The 20,210-nt window shown below is 39.8% G+C and overlaps 1 protein-coding gene and 1 pseudogene across 17 annotated transcripts in view; both read right to left on the bottom strand.

Moving 5' to 3' along the window:
• The window catches only part of TMEM108 (transmembrane protein 108), a 337,717-nt gene that overhangs the window by 171,550 nt on the left and 145,957 nt on the right, over positions 1–20,210 (bottom strand). The gene's annotated exons all lie outside the window — the stretch shown is intronic.
• LOC128929991 (isocitrate dehydrogenase [NAD] subunit gamma, mitochondrial pseudogene) overlaps positions 1–20,210 on the bottom strand; it is a 96,190-nt pseudogene that overhangs the window by 67,753 nt on the left and 8,227 nt on the right. The gene's annotated exons all lie outside the window — the stretch shown is intronic.

Below are 20,210 nucleotides of genomic sequence, written 5' to 3' on the forward strand. Positions count from 1 at the left end.
CACGTATTTTAAGATTGACCACATAACTGGAAGTAAATCACTCCTCAGCAAATGCAAAAGAACAGAAATCATAACAGTCTCTCAGACCACAGTGCAATCAAGTTAGAACTCAGCATTCAGAAACTGACTGAGAACTGCACAGCTTCATGGAAACTGAACAACTGGCTTTTGAATGTTGATTAGATAAACAATGAAATGGCAGGCAGAAATAAAGATGTTCTTCAAAACCAATGAGAATGAAGACACAACATACCAGAATCTCTGGGACATATTTAAAGCAGTGTCTAGAGGAAAATATATAGCAATAAATGCCCATATGAGAAGCCAGGAGAGATCTAAAATTGACACCCTATCATCAAAATTGAAAGAGCTGGAGAAGCAAGATCAAAAAAACTCAAAACCTAGCAGAAGACAAGAAATAACTAAGATCAGAGCAGAACTGAAGGAGATAGAGACAGGAAAAACCCTTCAGCAAATCAATAAATCCAAGAGCTGGTTTTTTGAAAAGATCAACAAAATAGACCACTAGCCAGACTGTTAAACAAAAAAAAGAGAGAGAGAACAACCAAATAGATGCAATAACAAAAGATGAAGTGGAAATCACCACAGATTCCACAGAAATTCAAACCATCATCAGAGAATACTACAAACAACTCTATGCACATAAGCTAGTAAACCTGGAAGAAATGGATAAATTCCAGGACACCTGTGTCCTCCCAAGCCTAAACCAGGAGGAAGCTGAAACTATGAACAGACCAATAACATGGTCTGAAGTCAAGGCAGCAATTAAGAGCCCACCACACAAAAAAAAGCCCAGGTCCAGATGGGTTCACAGCCAAATTCTACCAGACACACAAAGAGGAGCTGGTACCATTCCTTCTGAAACTATTCCAAATAATCCAAAAAGAGGGAATCCTTCCCAAATCATTTTATGAGACCAACATCATCCTGATACCAAAATCCGGCAGAGACTCAACAAGAAAAGAAAACTTCAGGCCAATATCCATGATGAACATAGACGCAAAAATCTTCAATAAAATGTTAGCAAGCCGATTGCAATAGCACATCAAAAAGGTTATCCACCATGATCAAGTAGGATTCATCCTGGGGATGCAAGGCTGGTTCAACATATGCAAATCTATAAACATAATTCACCACATAAACAGAACCAAAAACAAAAACCACATGATTATCTCAATTGACGCAGAGAAGGGATTTGACAATATTTAACAGCCCTTTATGCTAAAACCCCTCAATAAACTAGGTATTGATGGAATGTAACTCAAAATAATAAAAGCTATTTATGACAAACCAACAGCTAATATCATACTGAATAGGCAAAAAACTGGAATCATTCCCTTTGAAATCTGGCACTAGACAAGGATGTCCTCTCTCACCACTTCTATTCAATATAGTATTGGAAATTCTAGGCAGAGCAATCAGGCAAGAAAAAGAAATAAAGAGTATTCAAATAGGAAAGCAGGAAGTTGAACTGTCTCTATTTGCAGACGACATGATTGTATATCTAGAAGACCCCATCATCTCAGCCCCAAACCTCCTGAAACTGATAAGCAACTTCAGTAAAGTCTCAGGATACAAAATCAATGTGCAAAAATCACAAGCATTCCTATACACCAATAACAGACTTAAGGAGAGCCAAATTAAGAACGAACTGCCATTCACAATTGTTAGAAAGAGAATAAAATACCTAGGAATACACCTAACAAGGAACGTAAAGGACCTCTTCAAGGAGAACTACAAACCACTACTCAATGAAATGAGAGAGGACACAAACAGATGGAGAAACATTCCATGTTCATGGTTAGGAAGAATCAATATTGTGAAAATGGCTATCCTGCCCAAAGTAATTTACAGATTCAATGCTATCCCCATCAAGCTACCAATGACCTTCTTCATAGAACTGGAAAAAAACACCTTAAACTTCCCATGGAACCAAAAGAGAGCCTGCACAGACAAGTCAATTCTAAGCAAAAAGAAGAAAGTGGGAGGCATCACAATACCGGACTTCAAACTATACTACAAGGCTACGGTAATCAAAACAGCATGGTACTGGTACCAAAACAGAGATATAGATCAATGGAACAAAATGGAGGCCTCAGGGGCAACACAACACATCTACAACCATCCGATCTTTGACAAACCTGACAAAAACAAGCAATGGGGAAAGGATCCCCTGTCTAATCAATGTGCAGAAAGCAGAAACTGGACCCGTTCCTGACACCTTACACTAAAATTAACTCCAGATGGATTAAAGACTTAAACATAAGACCTAACACCATAAAACCCTAGAAGAAAATCTAAGCAAAACCATTCAGGACATAGAAGTAGGCAAGGACTTCATGACCCAAACACCATAAGCATTGGCAACAAAAGGCAAAATAGACAAATGGGACCTAATCAAACTCCACAGTTTCTGCACAGCAAAAGAAACAGTCATTAGAGGGAATCAGCAACCAACAGAATGGGAAAAAAATTTTTGCAATCTACCCATGTGACAAAGGGCTGACATCCAGAATCTACAAAGAACCAAAAAAGATTTACAAGAAAAAAACAAGCCCATTCAAAAGTGGACAAAGGATATGAACAGACACTTTACAAAAGAAGACATATATGAGGCCAACAAACATGAAAAAATGCTCATCATCACTGGTCATTAGAGAAATGCAAATCAAAACTACATTGAGATACCATCTCACGCCAGTTAGAATGACGATCATTAAAAAATCTGGAGACAACACATGCTGGAGAGGATGTGGAGAAACAGGAACACTTTTACACTGTTGGTGGGAGTGTAAATTAGTTCAACCATTGTGGAAGACAATGTGGCAATTCCTCAAGGACCTAGAAATAGAAATTCCATTTGACTCAGCAATCCCATTACTGGGTATATATCCAAAGGATTATAAATCGTTTTACTATTAGGACACATGCACATGAATGTTCATTGCAGCACTGTTTATGATAGCAAAGACCTGGAACCGACCCAAATGCCAGCTGACAACAGACTGGACAGGGAAAATGTGTCACATATATACCATGGAATATTATGCAGCCATCAAAAATGATGAGTTCGTGTCCTTTGTAGGAACATGGATGAACCTGGAAACCATCATTCTCAGCAAACTGACACAAGAACAGAAAATCAAACACCACATGTTCTTACTCACAGTTGAGTGTTGAACAATGAGAACACATGGACACAGGAAGGGGAGCATCACACACTGGGGTCTATTGTGGGGAAACAGGGGAGGGACAGTGGCGGGGGTGGGGAGTTGGGGAGAGATAGCTAGGGGAGAAATGCCAGATATCAGTGATGGGGAGAAACGCAGCAAATTACACTGCCACGTGAGTACCTATGCAACTATCTTGCATGTTCTTCACATGTACCCCAAAACCTAAAGTGCAATTAAAAAACATCTTCAACTTAAGAAAAGGTTTAATATCCCTGAAATTTCTTTGTCATCCCAAAATAAATACTTTCAATGCTTTTATGGTCATTAGTGGACATGCATAGACTGGAAAAAAATTTCAATCAACACATACATTCCCAGCTGAAGATGAACAAGGTGATGCTCCGTCTTTCTTGCTTCAGCTCTTGTATTAGAAAGAAATGTCCTCTCCATGGACTATTTAGTGCCTTTTTTTTCATGTTTATGCTTTTGTGTTGGTGAATTTACCATTAAATATGACTTGCAAGCAAAGTCCTGATGTGCTATCTAGTGTTTCTCAGCACAATAAATTGTAATGTGGGTTTTAAAGAAAATGCTATAGATTAGCTTCATTCAGGCATAAGTTACAGTGCTGTTGGCCATAAGCTCACTGTTACTGAATCAACAGTATTTATTAAATAAGGTGTCTTTAATCAGAAACACATAAAAGAAGATTACATAATTAACAGTTGATAAAAATTTGTGAGAGGCTCACAGAAAACTAACCTTCTATTTCTCTTATGAGAAATGGTTCAGAATTAGATAATTCAATGTTCACGGAGACTTTATACAACAGCAGTCTACAACTTTGTTGGCACCAGGGACCAGTTTCTTGAAAGACAAGTCTTCTACACACCTGGGGTGGGAGGCATGGTTTTGGGATGAAACTGTCCCACCTCAGATCATCAGGCATTAGATTCTTATAAGGAACATGCAACCTACATCCTTCACATGTGCAGTTCACAATAGAGCTCCTGCTCCTATGAGAATGTAATGCCACGGCTGATCTGACAGGAGGTGGAACTCAGCTGGTAATGTTCCCTCAGCTGCAGCTCACCTACTGCTAATGCAGCCTGGTTCCTAACAGGCCATGGACTGGTACTGGTCTGTGGCCCAGGGGTTGAGGGACACTGGTTGTATAACATAACTACTGTGAATAACAAGAATTGACTGTATTTCAATTGATATTTAAAATATTTTGTGAGACAATGAGTGATGATAACCAACAACCCAGGTCAATACTAGAGCTTAGACAAAACAGAACCATAGATTTCCCTCTCCCTAGGAAAAGGGAAGATTCGATTAAGTTGGTGTACAACATGCCTTAGAGAGCCCTCAGGGAAAATAAAAGACTAGGAGGGTTGAGATAAAGAATATGACTCCTCCTTTGGATCTAGTTCCTTGCAGTGGGGACAGGGAGGACAAAACTGACTAACATTACAGATTTGTGAGAAGGGTGGGAAAGGAGCATATGCCAGTATTACCAGTGGGGACATGGATACCAAGAAGTCAAGGTCTTTGCTCAAGATCAAACTTATTACGTATGTGCCTGTGAACTAGTTTCTCATGCTCTCTGATCCTTGAATTTCCTGTTAGTAACAGGGCTAAGAATGTTACTAGATATACTTGCTGCAGAGATGGAGACAAGGCATGTCAAGCACTTGGCCCAGGGTCTGGTACACAGTAAGTTCTCTGTGCAAGCTAGCAACTATCACACAGTAGCAGAATGTAAGACAAATTGGGCCAGGGCTCACCAACTCTCTCTTAATTGTGATTCTCCCAAGCCAGAAATGACTCAAAGGCTTTTGGGCCCTTCCCCAAATAGTCCCTTTTGTGAAATCTAGTGTCACATTGAAATTGGCTTTATTAATTCTTCTTAGGGATCTAAATTGAATTTCAAGGGTCTTATTTATAATGTATATTTTTGCCTTCTTTAAAAGGAATCTGAGGAAGCTTACAACTAGATGCAACTTGTGTAACAGAACTGTGAACACGCCAAACCACGGTAATGACTCCAGAAAGAAAGACCCAAAATAATGCGGCAAAAGGGAGAATTAATTTTACCATAAGATGGAATGGGACAATACATTTCCCTTGGAGCTTCCTGAAAATGAAGCCAAAAAGGATAGCTGGTATTATTTATTTCTGGCTGCATAAACAGAAGTACATTTTTAATTTTGTTCAGAAATACAAACCTCATCTGTCACTAACTGCTAAGAAAAGATCATCAGACAGATCTTTTGATAAACATTAGCATCCTCAATAGCAGTTCTATAGAATATGAACGGAACACTCTTGTTATGGCTACTTCTTATCAACCCACAATAAAAACTAGAGTCATTGGGCTAAGCAGTAATTCAGGGAAAGCATTTCAATGAGTAGTGCAAGCACAATGGTGGAGGGGAAAGAACTAGGCAGGCCTGCCACTTAGTAGCTTTGGTTTGTGACCTTAGGTGAGCTACTTAATTTCTCTGGAGCCTCAGCTTTGTCATCTTTAAATAGGGCTGAAACCTAATCAGATGACTGCTAGAATGCCTTGCACATCATATGTCTCTCCCTTTCTCCTGAGCTAATAATGGTGTACAGACATGCTGCTTTTGGTTATTTGGGGATAGAGAGAACTGGGAAAACAGAAGGAATGAATATTCAGCATGTGATCCCAGGGCCTGAGCATCTTGTTGTTCCATAAGCAACAGATTACTTCAGGAAGGCAAATATGAAGGTCTCTCGTGCTTACTTACAGTATAAGTCACAAATGAATGCATATGTCTACGGGGCTGGATTTGGGTTCTAATGGCATTTTTAGTCAAATTCTTTTGATACAGATACTTCACATGTTAAACACAGGAATATTCTTCACTTCCATAAAGAAACAGATGTTCTCATTTTTTTTTTTTGAGGCAGTCTCCCTCCATCACCACTGGAGTGCAGTGGTGCAATCTTGGCCCTACTGCAATCTCTGCCACCCGAGTTCCAGCCATTCTCATGCCTCAGCCTCCCGGAGTAGCTGGGATTCCAGGCGTGTGCCACCACACCCAACTAATTTTTGTATTTTTAGCAGAGACAGGGTTTTGCCATGTTGCCAAAGCTGGTCTTGAACTCCTGACCTCAGTGATCTACCCGCTTTGGCCTCTCAAAGTGCTGGGATTACAGGCATGAGACATCATGCCTAGATGTTCTCTCTCATTTTCCTTGAAACCTGTGGTACTTGTAGTCTACCTTTTAAATTTTTGTACTTTATACAGGAAATATTTCACTGTTCTCTGAACTTATGATCAACAGCATGGGCACAATTTCAGTAACTGTTACTTTGTCTCAGTTCTGTAAGCTTAAAGGGAGTCTGGTGAACTAGAAAGCAAATGGGAATAGTGTGGTTTTTTTTTTTCTTTTTTTTTGGCTCGCACCAACTGTCAATAAGAAAACAAATATTTTCTCTTGTTTTTCTTAAGAAAACAGAAAATTCTCTAATAAATTTTCCCCTGAGTTTTTAAGAAAAGCCAGAAATCCAGGTATTTAGATGGAATCTCCCTATTTTAAAATGCTGGCAATTAATTCATGTAGACCAAGACTACAAGCCAGATGAAAGAGGACTCTGTGATTCCTGATTTAGAGAGGCTTTCATAATGCAGAATCTACATGGGCACTTTTCTAGAAAACTGAGGAGCAGAGTGCTTGTCCCTGGAGAGATTTTTTACTGAGGGAGGAGGCAGAGAAGATCCCTGCATTCTGCAAGTCCTCCAGCTGGCCTGGAGTCTAGGCTATTGCTCAAAATATTTTCAAGAGGGTGGGGGGAACACCTGTAACAGAGCTCCTTTCTGCTCTTCTCTTTCATATTTCCCTTTCTAAAAAATGAAAGAAAATATGGGAGGTTGTCAGTTCCAATATGCTGAATTACACACAAAAGGGCAAAAACTGTTAATCTGCTAAGGAAAAGCCTACAAAAGGGAATCAATTAATGTGAATTCTGCTTGAGGACTCAGAAGTAATTGCTTGAGTTTTCCTCAAGAATGGCTGCTGGAGTCTATTTGCATTTGTTGAGGGAGGGCGTTCTGCTGTCCACAGATACTGAGGTTAGCAATGGGGTAAAAATAGTACCAGGAGTTTGAGGTTTATTAAAATGACACAGAACCTCTTTCTTCTGGCATTAAAGTGTATTGGGACCATTTATCTCATTCGAGGAGACAGGAAGGTGCTTGTGCAGGGTGAAGAATACATATCATACTTTGTTTTTTATGGTTTTGGTGTTAAAGACTGAATATTGAGGTAAAGGAATTAAATGATATCGTAGAGATGCCAAAGTCTAAAGGAGTATGTTCTATCATTTTGACTGTACTGCTTATGAAAAAAAGATTATTTCTTGTACACAGCAAACTCATTCATTTTTCTTTTCTCTTTTGCAATGCCTGAATAACATCTTTAGAAGTTGAATTTAGGGACCTAAAAATTATGTGTATTTCCTTTGGGCAGGAGGCAGTTTTCCTGAAAGATGTGCTGATGTTTTTACAGTAGAAAGGCAGGTAAGGTCACAGGAAGGAGGCACAGTTCTTACCAGAAAAAAAAACATTTCAACCTAAGAGTCATGTGCTGAAGAGGCAATACACTTCAGCATATGAAATTACTCATAATATTATAGTCATAATACATTTTTATTTTTTGCTACCAAGTGGTATGTTGATCAAAAATTAGTTAATTTTAATTTTGACCTTTAACCTCAAATTCACCTTTTGTTTCTTGGCCTCATTCCCCTTTCACGGCTCCTCTCATTTCACTTGAATGCACATCAAAACTTCTTTAAGTCTTGAGTTAATATGAAGATGATTTTAATATGTGTTTCTGATTTAATCTTTCAAAACACATCATTTATGTCAAGTAGTTTCACAGGATAGGCAGGCAGTCTGTTGAATATATAGCTGGAATAAAAATTATAGTGAAATGAAAAATACGTGGGCAGGAGTAGGTTGGGCCAATATTAAAGAGACGTAGCTATCATCTGAAGAGTAAGGATCAAGTTCACTGTTTGGATTTGTGCGGGAAAGCTTAGTCCCACAGTGAAGTTCACGATATTCCAAACATTTCTAATGAGTTTCATCTTTATGTTTTGCTCCAGGAAGCATGCATAAAATACATTTGACTTTACCTGTGAGAAATTTTAATAGTTTTATATATCATTATGTTGACAATTCTACCTTGCTTTGATAACTGGAAGGCTAAAAGAAATATCTGAAAGTACCAAGACTGGTGATTCCTCAAAATAACTGATGCTCAGAATCTATTTCAAAAATATCTGACTCCCAGATTATGGGATGCAGAAATTTTAAAAGGCTCCCAATGTGGCCATTATGATCAGCCAGGCTTGAAATCCAAAAACCTAATCTAGCAGTTCTTAATGCTGATATGAACACTAAAACAATGACTGGATACTAGAATAATGGAGGAACATAGCAATGCTTGTGCCATGCTACATCCCAGACCAAGGAAATCAGACTCCCTGAAGGAATGTGGGAAGCTTCCAAGTGATTATACTGTATAGCTGGTTTGAGAACCAGGAATCCTTATGCTAGTCTCAGAGAGTACTAGAGCCACAGTGAGGCCAGACCCACTTATTCTCTTCCCTGAAAGTGGCAGTTTTACGGGAGATGGAGGAAGTGGGATGATAAATGAAACCACATATGCAAGTTATATTTAAAACAGCAAAGGAGTGAGTCAGTGTTTCTTAAACATTTGGATCCAGTGCCTTTCATGCAATTCAAGTTTTAAGCAACATGTGCTTTTGATGATCTTACACCCAATCTCTGACTCGGATAAGCCTCTCACTTGTCCCTAACTCCTTGATTCTTAGGGATGTCTGGAAAGATAAGGAGGTGACTGAAAAGGAGAGAGATGAGGTTCAGGGAAGTGAAGAGGATGTGGGAGGCCACCTGCAGACTGAGAGCTTGACATGAAATTAAAACTACCCTCATCTCCAAATCATGCATTCCCAGGGTGGAAAAGTGCTCCTTTTCCTGAAGATGGTATTCATAGAGAAACAGACTGAGAGAAAACAGCTGAGGCTGCAAATTCTGAGTGGCGGCAATGGAGGAGAGACTACATCAAAGGAACTTCCTTCCCTTCTGGGGACCACAGCCAACTGCACAGAGAGAATCAGGGCAGGAAGATGCAGTCCCCACAGCAGAGAGCCAGGAGATCCATTTCCTTGGAAAATACTGAGTGCCACAACTTAACATGTACTGTGCTAGTAGCAGGAACTGGGGCTGAGAATAAAAACAAACGAGACATGCTCCCTGTCTTTAAGGCACTTGTAGGTTGGCAGGGGGAGAGACTATCTTGTCAAAAGTCACTCTATGGACAGCTTTGCCTATTGTCTAATGCATTTGTATCAGACAACTTATATCATAGTAAATTATATTCTAACAAATTAGAAAATGGGGCAGGCATGGTGGCTCATGCCTATAATCCTAGGTCTTTGAAAGGCCAAGACAGTAAGACTGCTTGAGGCCAGGAGTTTGAGACTAGTTTGGCAAAATAGCAAATCCCCATTTCTTTAAAAAAAATTAGCCAGGCATGGTAACATGCATCTAAAGTTAGAGCTGCTTGGAAAGGGCTGGGGCAGCAGGAGCCCCTGAGCTAGTTTGAAGTTGCAGTGAACTATGATTATGCCACTGAACTGCAGCCTGGGCAACAGCAAGACCTTGTCTCTTAAGAGCCTTACCCTTCTTGAGTCTCAGTATCTCTATCAATAAAACAGGTATAATCCCTATACTGCTAGGTAGTTTTGAGAATAAAATGACAAGAAACATCCACACAGAGTCTGGAACACAGAAGTACCAGAATCATGTCCTATTTTTTTTTTTTTTTTTTAAAAAGTGTTATCATCTAGAGCAGCAAGACAAGCTTTCTGAAGGAAATGGAAATTCAGCTAAACCCTGAAGGTTAAGAAGGGTTTTGATAGGTAGTGATGGAAAATGCAAAGGCACAGAGGTAGGACAGCGAGGCAGGAGTTTGAGAATGAGTAAACAACAGGAAATCTACCACTGGCTGCTGTAAAATCCTTCCCCAGTATAGTTTTGGATATAATGTGACTGGCTCTCCAGCTTCTGGAACAGAGTTGGGCCAATGTTCTTGTCTTCTGGGGGAGAGGAAAATATATTCAGGAGAGGAAAAGACTGACAGAGAAGTAGGAAGCAGTAGTTGGAAATCAGGTAGATGGGAACTGGGTCCCCAAAGCACAGTCTTCCCAAATCAATATAAGAACTAAATGCCTACGAACCACAGGATAGTTGGAAGCCTTAGCCAGCTACAGGATCCAGAATCATCCCCATCAATGTTTACACAGCATTAGATGACTACCACTAGGTGGTGCCAAACCCAAGTCTACACCTGGATAGATTCGGCTCCTGCGCTGGATCCTCGAAACTCGAAGGTGGCTAACCACGTAGGCTGACTTTCATGTTCCATTAACTTCACAGTAATGTTACCACGTGGTCTACACAAACAAATGGTTCTCAAAGTTTAGTCCTCAGACCACTAACAGCACCTAGGAGCCTGTTAGAAATGAAAATGATCAGGTTCTACCTCAGACCCACGGAATCAGAAGCTCTGGGGGTGGGGCCCAGCAATCCCTGCTTCAACAAGTTCTCCAGGATGCATGCTAAGGTTTGGGGACCCCTGTTTACAGGAATTTCTGGCCCCATTATACTATGGCAGGGTTTTACTGTACAACTGTGACCTTGGATAAATAATATACCTCTTTAGAGGACCAATAAAATGAAGAAAGAGGTAGCTGGAGCAGAAAGATCTATCTCCAAGGTCCCTTTCAATTGTAACATGTTACAATTTATTAGTTCACCAGTGAGGGAAATGTTTACAGCTCATTACTTCAAACAGATTGGTAGTGTTGGCATTTGTGGATCTTGTCGCATGCATTGAGTGTGAGGTGTTTGAATTTTAATGGCTAATATTAACACACTACACATCTCCATTATTAGATTTATTAGGTTATTAATGTTAATGCTACACAATTGACCCCATATGGAGGGAAGCATTAAAGCTCATGCTTTTGTATGAGGAAAACCAACAAAATAATTGCAATGAATTTCTTGTCTCTGTTGTGATTACATATAATCAGTAAGAACTAGACCTTTCACTGAATTAAAATTCTAAACACGGTAGTTGGAATTGATTTAAACAATTAAATCCTAGAAAAACTACTTTCAAATAAACCTCTCATCCAGGACCTAAAAGACTTTATAATGATAGCCAGTACTTACAGGTAAATCAAACATGTAAGCCATTTCTGCCTGACAAATCAGCTCAAATCAGAGGTCTAAAATTCAGGTCTAAAAGTTGAAGAAAATTGAGTTTTAACTCAAAGAAATCAGAGTGGGAATGAGGCTAAAATTGAATAAACAACTAGCCATCTGTTTTCCAGTGCTTCCCTGGCTTAAGCTGTGAATATACATGGATACTTTGACACAAGCTTTGTAAATTAAAATGTAAGTTCTGGGAAGGCTGAAATTTTGTGTGTGTTGACTGCTGATATCCTTTGTGCTTAGAATAAGGTCAGGCACACAGTGGCTTTTCAGTATATTGGTTAAATAAATGCCTAAATGATCCTCCAAATTTAACATAGGGAGTGCTATCCAAGTGAATTTTATGTGATTATAGAAATGTTCTACAAATTCTACTGTCCAATAGAGTAGCTACTAGCTACAGGTGGTTACCAAGCATTTAAAACAAACATGGCTAGTTTAACAGGATAACCAAATTTTAAATTTTATTCATTTACACTTAAACAGCTACATGTGGCTAACGATTACCATATTGGACAGCATAGCTAATAAACGCTGGGACAAATGCAGGGGCTAGGGAAGAAACAACAACATGAAGCAAACACAATGAGTGTGTAATACAGAAAACATATTATCTACAGTTTCTGACCCTGGGAAGTCATTCATATAGGAGGAGACCAGGTGGGCAATGCTTCCTAGGCTCTGGTTTCTTTTTTGCTTTCCTTTAAATCCATTAAAAGTTGTGGCAGCAGCTGCTAAGGCAGGGAGGACCAGGTTTCAGATTCAAGGAGAAGAGTCTGTATTCTTCTCTCACCAGGGACAAAGTGGTGTTTAACTCTTGGACACCATGGCCGCTGTGAGAATGACTGCTGGATGGCCAGGGAAAGCAAGTGCCTGCAGAAGCATAAGCAGCGAGGAGCTCAGAACTTCTCTCTTGGCTGAGCTTGCTTTCTGGTTCAGGTGCGCATTCATTCAAATATTTTCCAATGCAAAGTGTCATTCATATTTTATTTTGGAACACTTTGCCAAAGACGGCCTTGGGATTGAGTTGGACCTTGGAGTTCTTCGGCTCATGACAAAATAGAGAAAAATCTTGAGGAGAAAGGACTGCTTTGCAAAATGAGATAATTAAATGAGAGTCATTTAAGTTTAATTTTTACAAAAGATGTGCCTTTTCTCTACCCAAACTAATAAAGACTATTTACTGTTCACATGATGTAAGGTCTAAAATTGAGGCTTCAGTTCCCATATAAGATCCCCTAGCCAAGCAGCCCTCCTTATCCAAAGGACCAGGTGCAGTTCCTGCTTAACCCTGAGTAGTGGTTTACAGTTACTCGTCAGCCAGTAGAATTATTCAAACAAACCAATCGCATCCTCCTGAGGGAACCAGGGGGCAGCCCATCCTTTTGATCCTACAAAACAGCCTCTGGTTGCTCACGCTGTTACCATGTGCAACTCCCATGTGGCCCTGCATGGTGTGCAGAGTCCTCCTCCCAAAGCTGTGAGTATATATGACTACTAAATGTCTGCTGACCTCATCTATCCAGTGTTAGGAGTTATGTGTTTCACCATTCTCACAGTCCCCATAACCCTACGGTGGGAATCCCCCTTTCATGAGTGGGTTTAACTAGAGGTGATTAAAACAAGTTTTACAAAATTTTTTCATAAATAATTCATCAGTTACTGATGAGCCAGATATCATTTATCAATACTCAGGACAATGCTTACATTTCTGAGCTCCCTCTTGTACCTCAGGGGCATGACACCTGGAAACTACATCTCTCAGAGACTTTACTATCAGGATTCCCATTAATCCCACCATTTGAAGATAGCTGCATGTCATTAGACAGATGAAAGAGAAGGAGAAGCTATTATTCTTCAGCGTCAGCTGTGGGGCAGTGGTAGACAAAAGATATCAGAGGCTTCTAAGTATCCACCAAAGAACCACTCATTAGAGTTCAGCAAGCAGGTAAGACTTTTGGTGGTCACTTCCTTATGACTCTTTCACATCTGAGTTTCTGAAACGTGCTGTGGCAGACACCTCTGTACGCTGGCTCATATTTTCTTGGCTTCACCTCTGATTTCAGCCATGAATGCACAGTTCCATACAGGTTTCAACTCATACCATGCTAGAACTCATATCAGGCTTCAACTCATATCATGCTGCTTTCAGGTACAGGCTCCACATTTCTACTTTCTGTTGTTGAGTTTGTCCAACATTGTTGATGCCGTGGAAGTTAACTGGGCCCACACACATGTGTACAGCTCAGAAGCACAGGAAGTTAATATCCCTGGGGGCAAGTCCTAGGAGCCAGTAGAGAAATCCTCCTACCTTCCACACTTTGGGTAGACAATTCTGGAAGGTACTCTATGTGCTTCTCATTAGAATTTGACAGAATCAAGCTCCTTCTCCCCAAATGCAACCTCTGCAACACACCCCTATGTGGGCCATTCCTTTTTTTCTCACTCTACCACTGCGGATCCCTGGTATCACCTCCCAAATAAACTGCCTGCTCATAACTCCTCACCTTAGGCTGTGCTTTAAAATGACCCAAGCTATGATAGCCCTTTCTGATCTTCACTCCTCCAGCCCTCCAAAGGTTGCACAAACTTTAATTCCCTGTACTAAAATGTTTTCTATTCCTCAGAGAGTGGCTTGTTTTCCTGCAGTTACATAATAGTCTATGTTGTATCATTTTGTTTATCTGTTACTGTGTGAATGAACAGTAAGTGTGCCTTCATCCCTTTACTTAACATCAGCACACTGATTTCCATAGAAGACATTACTAAGACATTGTTTTACCAGTGCTCATTCTCTCAGTTTCCTAATTCTGTCTAACCTGACAAAGTATCTGACCCAAATCTTAATTTCCTAGCCTCCCTTACTGCTAGCAGTGACACAGTTCTGGCTAATGACAAATGAAAAGAAGTCTCCCTGGGATTTCTGGGTAAGTTTTGCCTGTTCTCCTTGCCTTTTTCTCTTCCCACCTAGAACAATGATGTGATAAACTTGTCATCCTACAACCACAAACGTACAATGAGGACAAAAGCCACAGAAGGAGCCTGGGATGTCAATGGTATCATGGAGCTGACTCCGCAGCTCTGAAAGTTGGTCTACTCACTTCTTGTTACTTGAGATGGATAAATGTCTATTGTGTTAAACCACTGTGATTGTTTCTCTGTCGCTGCTGAATGCAGTCTCCTACCTGATGCACCGCATTTATACTGTTAACTTTAGATTTCCTTTAACTAGACTCCCAGAAGTAAACTGTTAGTCAAAAGAGATATAAACATGTAAATTTATGAAAATTACTTTACAAAAGGAATACCTGAAGCTACATGGCCACCACCATCATTTGAAACCATATATTCTGAAAAGAAATATTATACTTGTTTTCTAATTATCTTGCTAACTGGGTTCCATTTTGATTAGCAATCTCATATACTACTGGTAGGCTCCAAGCTCATAGGCTACATGGTGATAACAAGCTCTGTGGGAGCCCTATTCAAAACGTCTTGGTGTCTTTCCCACTCAAAAGAGCAGCACATATAATAATATTCCTATTATAATAGGAATTACATCACAGGGTATCAAGACAGCCAGTGTGACCTCCTTCAAAAAGAATTCCCTTGCTGCTCCAATTAGAACACAGTGGTCAAGGAAGCCATAGAGATGAGATTAAAAACAATGAGAAGATGACAAGGAGACCAGTATGGCCAATAGCTTTCCAACAGCTAAAGGATTTGCTGTAACCGTAACAGGTGGAAAAGGTTGAAAAGTCTCTTCAGCATTCCAAATGAAAGGAGAACTGTCAGATAGCAAAAGAAAAAGGTGAGACGTATCTATCTGACTGCTCCAGAGCTATTGTGGCCTGCAAGGAGTACTAGCATGAAAAGGGAAATTAAAGAAACAATGGTAAAGAGAAGACCACAGCAAAATAGGTGTGCTCGCCATGGTTTGTCATGTACTGTTTGTGTTCAAAGCTCAGCTTCAGATTATATCTGAGCTCATTTCCCCACTTTATTAGCAATTCTAAGAGGAAAGATCCTTGGGTGAGTCATTACAACACTGCTTCATGGCAGACTCCTGGAATGTCACTGGTTCATGCATTCATATTAATCCACTCACTCACTCGTTCACACTTTTCCTGTTTGCCCACTACCAATAAGTGGTACAATACAGCCCCCAGACTCAAGGAGCTTACCTATTTGGGAGTGGTAATTGACACATACATAATAAAAGAAATAGGAAAAATAAGAGAATAGGAAAAATTTCTCCCAGATGTGATGACTAGAGGAAAACCCACATAAAGAAGATGATAGCTGAGCTGAACCATGAAGGGTGGAAAGGATATCAAAAGGAATGTTTGGAAGAGAAAAGCAATGAATATAATAGGAAACAATTAGGGTACAAAATTATGAGATCTCGGATCTTGTATTAGGCTCTCTGAGGACCACAAGTTACTTAAATTTTGTGAGCCTCAGTTTGCTTACCTTTAAAAATGAGACACAGTATTACTCTTCAGGGATTGCTCATTACAAGTATTACATTAGATAATACATGTGGAATTATCCCATAAATTATAAAGAAGTATAACTGCATATTCTTATTATGATTTTTATTATTCTTCCACATTCGGCAAACAAGTTTCAAAAGTTCAAATGTGAAAAAACTCAGGATATCATCTTTTTATTTATAAGAAATATTTTATAAATAATAAGGTTGTTCTTTCCAGATTTAAGATCATACATGATTTACATAATAGATGTTTAAACAGTCATCTGTCATCTATTGTCCCTTGAGAGACACACACACACGCACACAAATGTCAAGTGTTAGTGCTGGGGGTCAGACACTATGCCCAGACACTGTGTCCAGTGAAATTACTTACATTACTAATTTGTGGGAAAAGAAATAAGGTTAAATTATGTAGAAGTTGATATAAGAATTAATGTGCCTGATTTTCATTAAGTCTTACAATTAAATATTTTATAAATAAGATTGATTTCAGCTCATGATATTTAATCAGTTTAACAGTGAACTCATTTTTTACACAAAAAACTTAATTATGTAAAAAAAATGCCCATCTCCTTATTCCAGTTGATCAGTAATATGAGAAAGAGACCTGAAGGTATACCTAAGGCCCTGCCATTAATCTAAGTACTATGTTGCAATTTTAAGTAAAAGCAAAGAAAATGAACATTTATTGTGCAATGACAGTGTGCCCAGCAACATGCCAGATGGGACTGTTTTACTGATGGCTTCACATTGGCCTCATAAAGTAAGCATTGGCAATCTTTTTTTTTTTTTTTTTTGAGTGTTAAGAAAGTTTAGGTTACTCAAGGTCATAAAGCTTAGCAGAGCTTTAGTTATGCCAATCATGGCAGAGCCATGATTCCAACTCAGGACTTTGCTAAGCCCACTGTCCTTCTATCAAACCATACTGCTTCCTACAAAATAAAAAAAAAAATATGTACAATTTCTGAAAAAACAGGCTTGAAAACCCAAACCTACCAAATGCCCACATCATCAATAATCACACAGCCTCCTCATAAATGCTTTTCATTCACTGAATTATCTCTGAACATTTACTTCTTTAGGCTCTCTAAAAGCCTCCTTAGCTCTCGTTTTTATAAATATTTTTTTAATTGAGGGGAAAGTGCAACTGTTAAAAAGCCTTTTTATTTTGACTTAACGACAAAATTGTGCCTCTTGTTTAGTCTTCCACACTGAGTATCCGATCCACACATTTCTGCTCCCTTTGACATAAGAAAAGCAATACTGCTTTGCAAAGCAATGGTCAAATTCTTTCTAGTGCCTTCTCTCATAGTTTAAGAATGTACTGTGACCTAGACTAAGAAACAACTTCAGGTATAGATTCCTGAAAAAGATTTCTGATGGATTTTTCTAACTTTCTGCTGAAGCTACTGACTTTTCTGCTCGCATGCAGACACACACACACACACACACACACACACACACACACACACACACAGAGAGAGAGAGAGAGAGAGAGAGTGTAAATTTCCTTTGCAGGACTCCATACAGGCCTCCTCTTGACCAGTATATGAAGTTCCCTCAGCATTGCCCCATCTCACATTTTCTTGCTTCCCGATGCATTCTTCTTCATGAAGCTGGCCTCCTCACTCGCTTCCTCCTGTGCACACTCACAAAGAAGCTTGAAGCTGCTCATTTCCACTTCAGTATTTCCTCCCCAACAGGAAATGTCCTCTTTCCTTCCCTCTAGCAATTCAAACATATTTCCTACAAGACTTTCCTTCTCAAACTCCCTTCCTGCTGTAATTGCTCCCTAGCTAGCTAGTGAAATGCTAGCTTCCTGTGTCAGTTTGCTAAGAATGATGTTCTCCAAATTCATCCATGTCCCTACAAAGGACACAAACTCATCCTTTTTGAAACTGACACAAGAACAGAAAATGAAATACCGCATATTCTCGCTCATAGGCGGGTGATGAAAAAAGAGAACACATGGACACAGGGAAGGGAGTACTACACACTGGGGTCTACTGAGGGGAATAGGGGAGGGACAGCGGGGGGGGGGCGGGGAAGGGGGGAGGGATAGCCTGGGGAGAAATGCCAAATGTGGGTGAAGGGGAAGACGGCAGCAAAACACACTGCCAAGTGTGTACCTATGCAACTATCTTGCATGATCTGCACATGTACCCCAAAACCTAAAATGCAATTAAAAAAAAAAAAAAGAAAAAATAAATGCTAGCTTCCTGGGCATGCCACTTTCTTGATACATTTCTCCTTGCTCCACATTCCTCTCAGTTCATTATTCTGTCTCCTCCTCTGCCTCCTCTTAAATGGAAATTCCTGCCTATCCTTGCCTCCGCATTCTTCTTTTCTTCCTCTATACACTGTCCCTAGGCAATTCCTTCAAAACTCTCAAATCATAGTTACCTCTGCATTAGTGATGCCTCTAACTACAGACACCTCCCTGAGCTTCCCACATGCCTGCCGGACAACTCCTCAGAAAAGTACTGCTCAAACTCCTACTCAAGGTGGCCAAAATAAGAGTAGTAAACTAGTTTCAGTACATATTCAACTGCTTCCCTGAGTTCTCCATCTTGGTAATGGACTTACTCTTTCAATTACCCAAGCTGAAACTCTTGCCTTCTATATCTTACCAGGTAATAAACCTCAATGTATCCTTCCCTTGTGATTTTAATGGCTTCCCAACTTCCTCCTGCATCCAAACACTGGTTCTTCAAGCTGACAGAGCTTGTGCAGCTTTGGCCATGGGACACACATGGATCTCAGCAAAACAGCTAGCTGGAGCTATTGTGGGACAGAGTGGAATAGGGGTAGAGCTGGGAAACTAATCTGATTGGAAAGGTTGGTCTTGAGAAGTTGGGCCACTCTGGCATGTCGCACCACAGAGACATATTCAAGCAGTCTGGGTGCATCAGTAGTCAGGTTTTAAATAACAGGGTGGCAGCATCATGATTTCACCCCATCATTCATTCACAGCAGGGTCCACATCCAGCAGCAGGAAATTGTAATAGGCTCCCACTGGTTTCCTGCCTTCTATCTCCCAGCTTCTAAAAATCTAATCTGATTCCTACACTACTATACCTCAGATTATTCAATAGCTTTCCATTGCGCAATGACAACATATGAATCTTGACCAGGTAGAAGCAGGAAGCTGGGGAGGAGACTTTAATGGCCAGTGATTAATAAGAGAAAATTTTCTTTTCCTGTACCACAAAATTGTCAGAGTTCCAGGCAGAGGTGACATCATCTGCCTGGGTCTCAGAGTGAGGATGACATTAAACAGAGCTGTAGCGCATCCCTGTTGGCATGTGGCATGAGCAAAAAATATACTTGTATGATTGTCATCTATGATTATTTTGTGGTTGACTGTTACCATAGTGTAAACAGCCTACCCTGCCAGATATAGTGACTTTCATAAACATGTCTCAAAACTTCAGAGGAGAAGGGACTTATTTCATACTAACACAGGTGAAAGTTTGCTTACTAAGCTAAAATAGTGAATAGTGAGAGAGAAAACTTGGTGAATTGAAGACCTGGTATTAAGATTATAGAGGGGACTGTGCTTTGCTGAAACTGACTGCCTATTCCAAGTTTGCCTCCCTCTACGTAGTTTTCTTTAAAAAAAAAAAACAACAACTTCTGCATGGTTGTATTGCTTATAGATCCTCTCATCCCAATCCTTTAGTCCTATTCATAATATTACTACTCAAAAATACAGTCTATCACTTCCTCAACTTTAAATGACAAGTGATTTAATGTTTTTAATCACTAAGAATAAAAATGAACCATTGGTACTTTGGGGACTTTGTTTTCTTTGCCAAGAACTACTGTTTAATTGAAATATTAGCTCTTCAATAACTCTGACCAAATCATAACATATCTGGCACCAATGGCTAAAGATATGTTGAATTGTTAGTTCAGATCCTCATACAAAAGTGCCCGCCTCTAGTAACATCCAGTATGAGCCAATATTCCTCTTTGTTCATAGGAGCAAGGAAGAAAAACACACGCTATGGTCTGAATACTTCAAGCAACTAGCACAGTGCCCAGCACAAAGTGTGTGACCAATAAATGACAGGTTTCTTCTTGTACTCAACCCCTCACCTGCTACTTTACTGAAGAGTTATGGCTGATTAGACTTACTGTCATTTTAAGGTTTTAAAACAAGAAGGCAAG

The sequence above is a fragment of the Callithrix jacchus genome, chromosome 17, assembly GCF_049354715.1.
Source record: "Callithrix jacchus isolate 240 chromosome 17, calJac240_pri, whole genome shotgun sequence".
NCBI classification, from domain to species: Eukaryota; Metazoa; Chordata; class Mammalia; order Primates; family Cebidae; genus Callithrix; species Callithrix jacchus.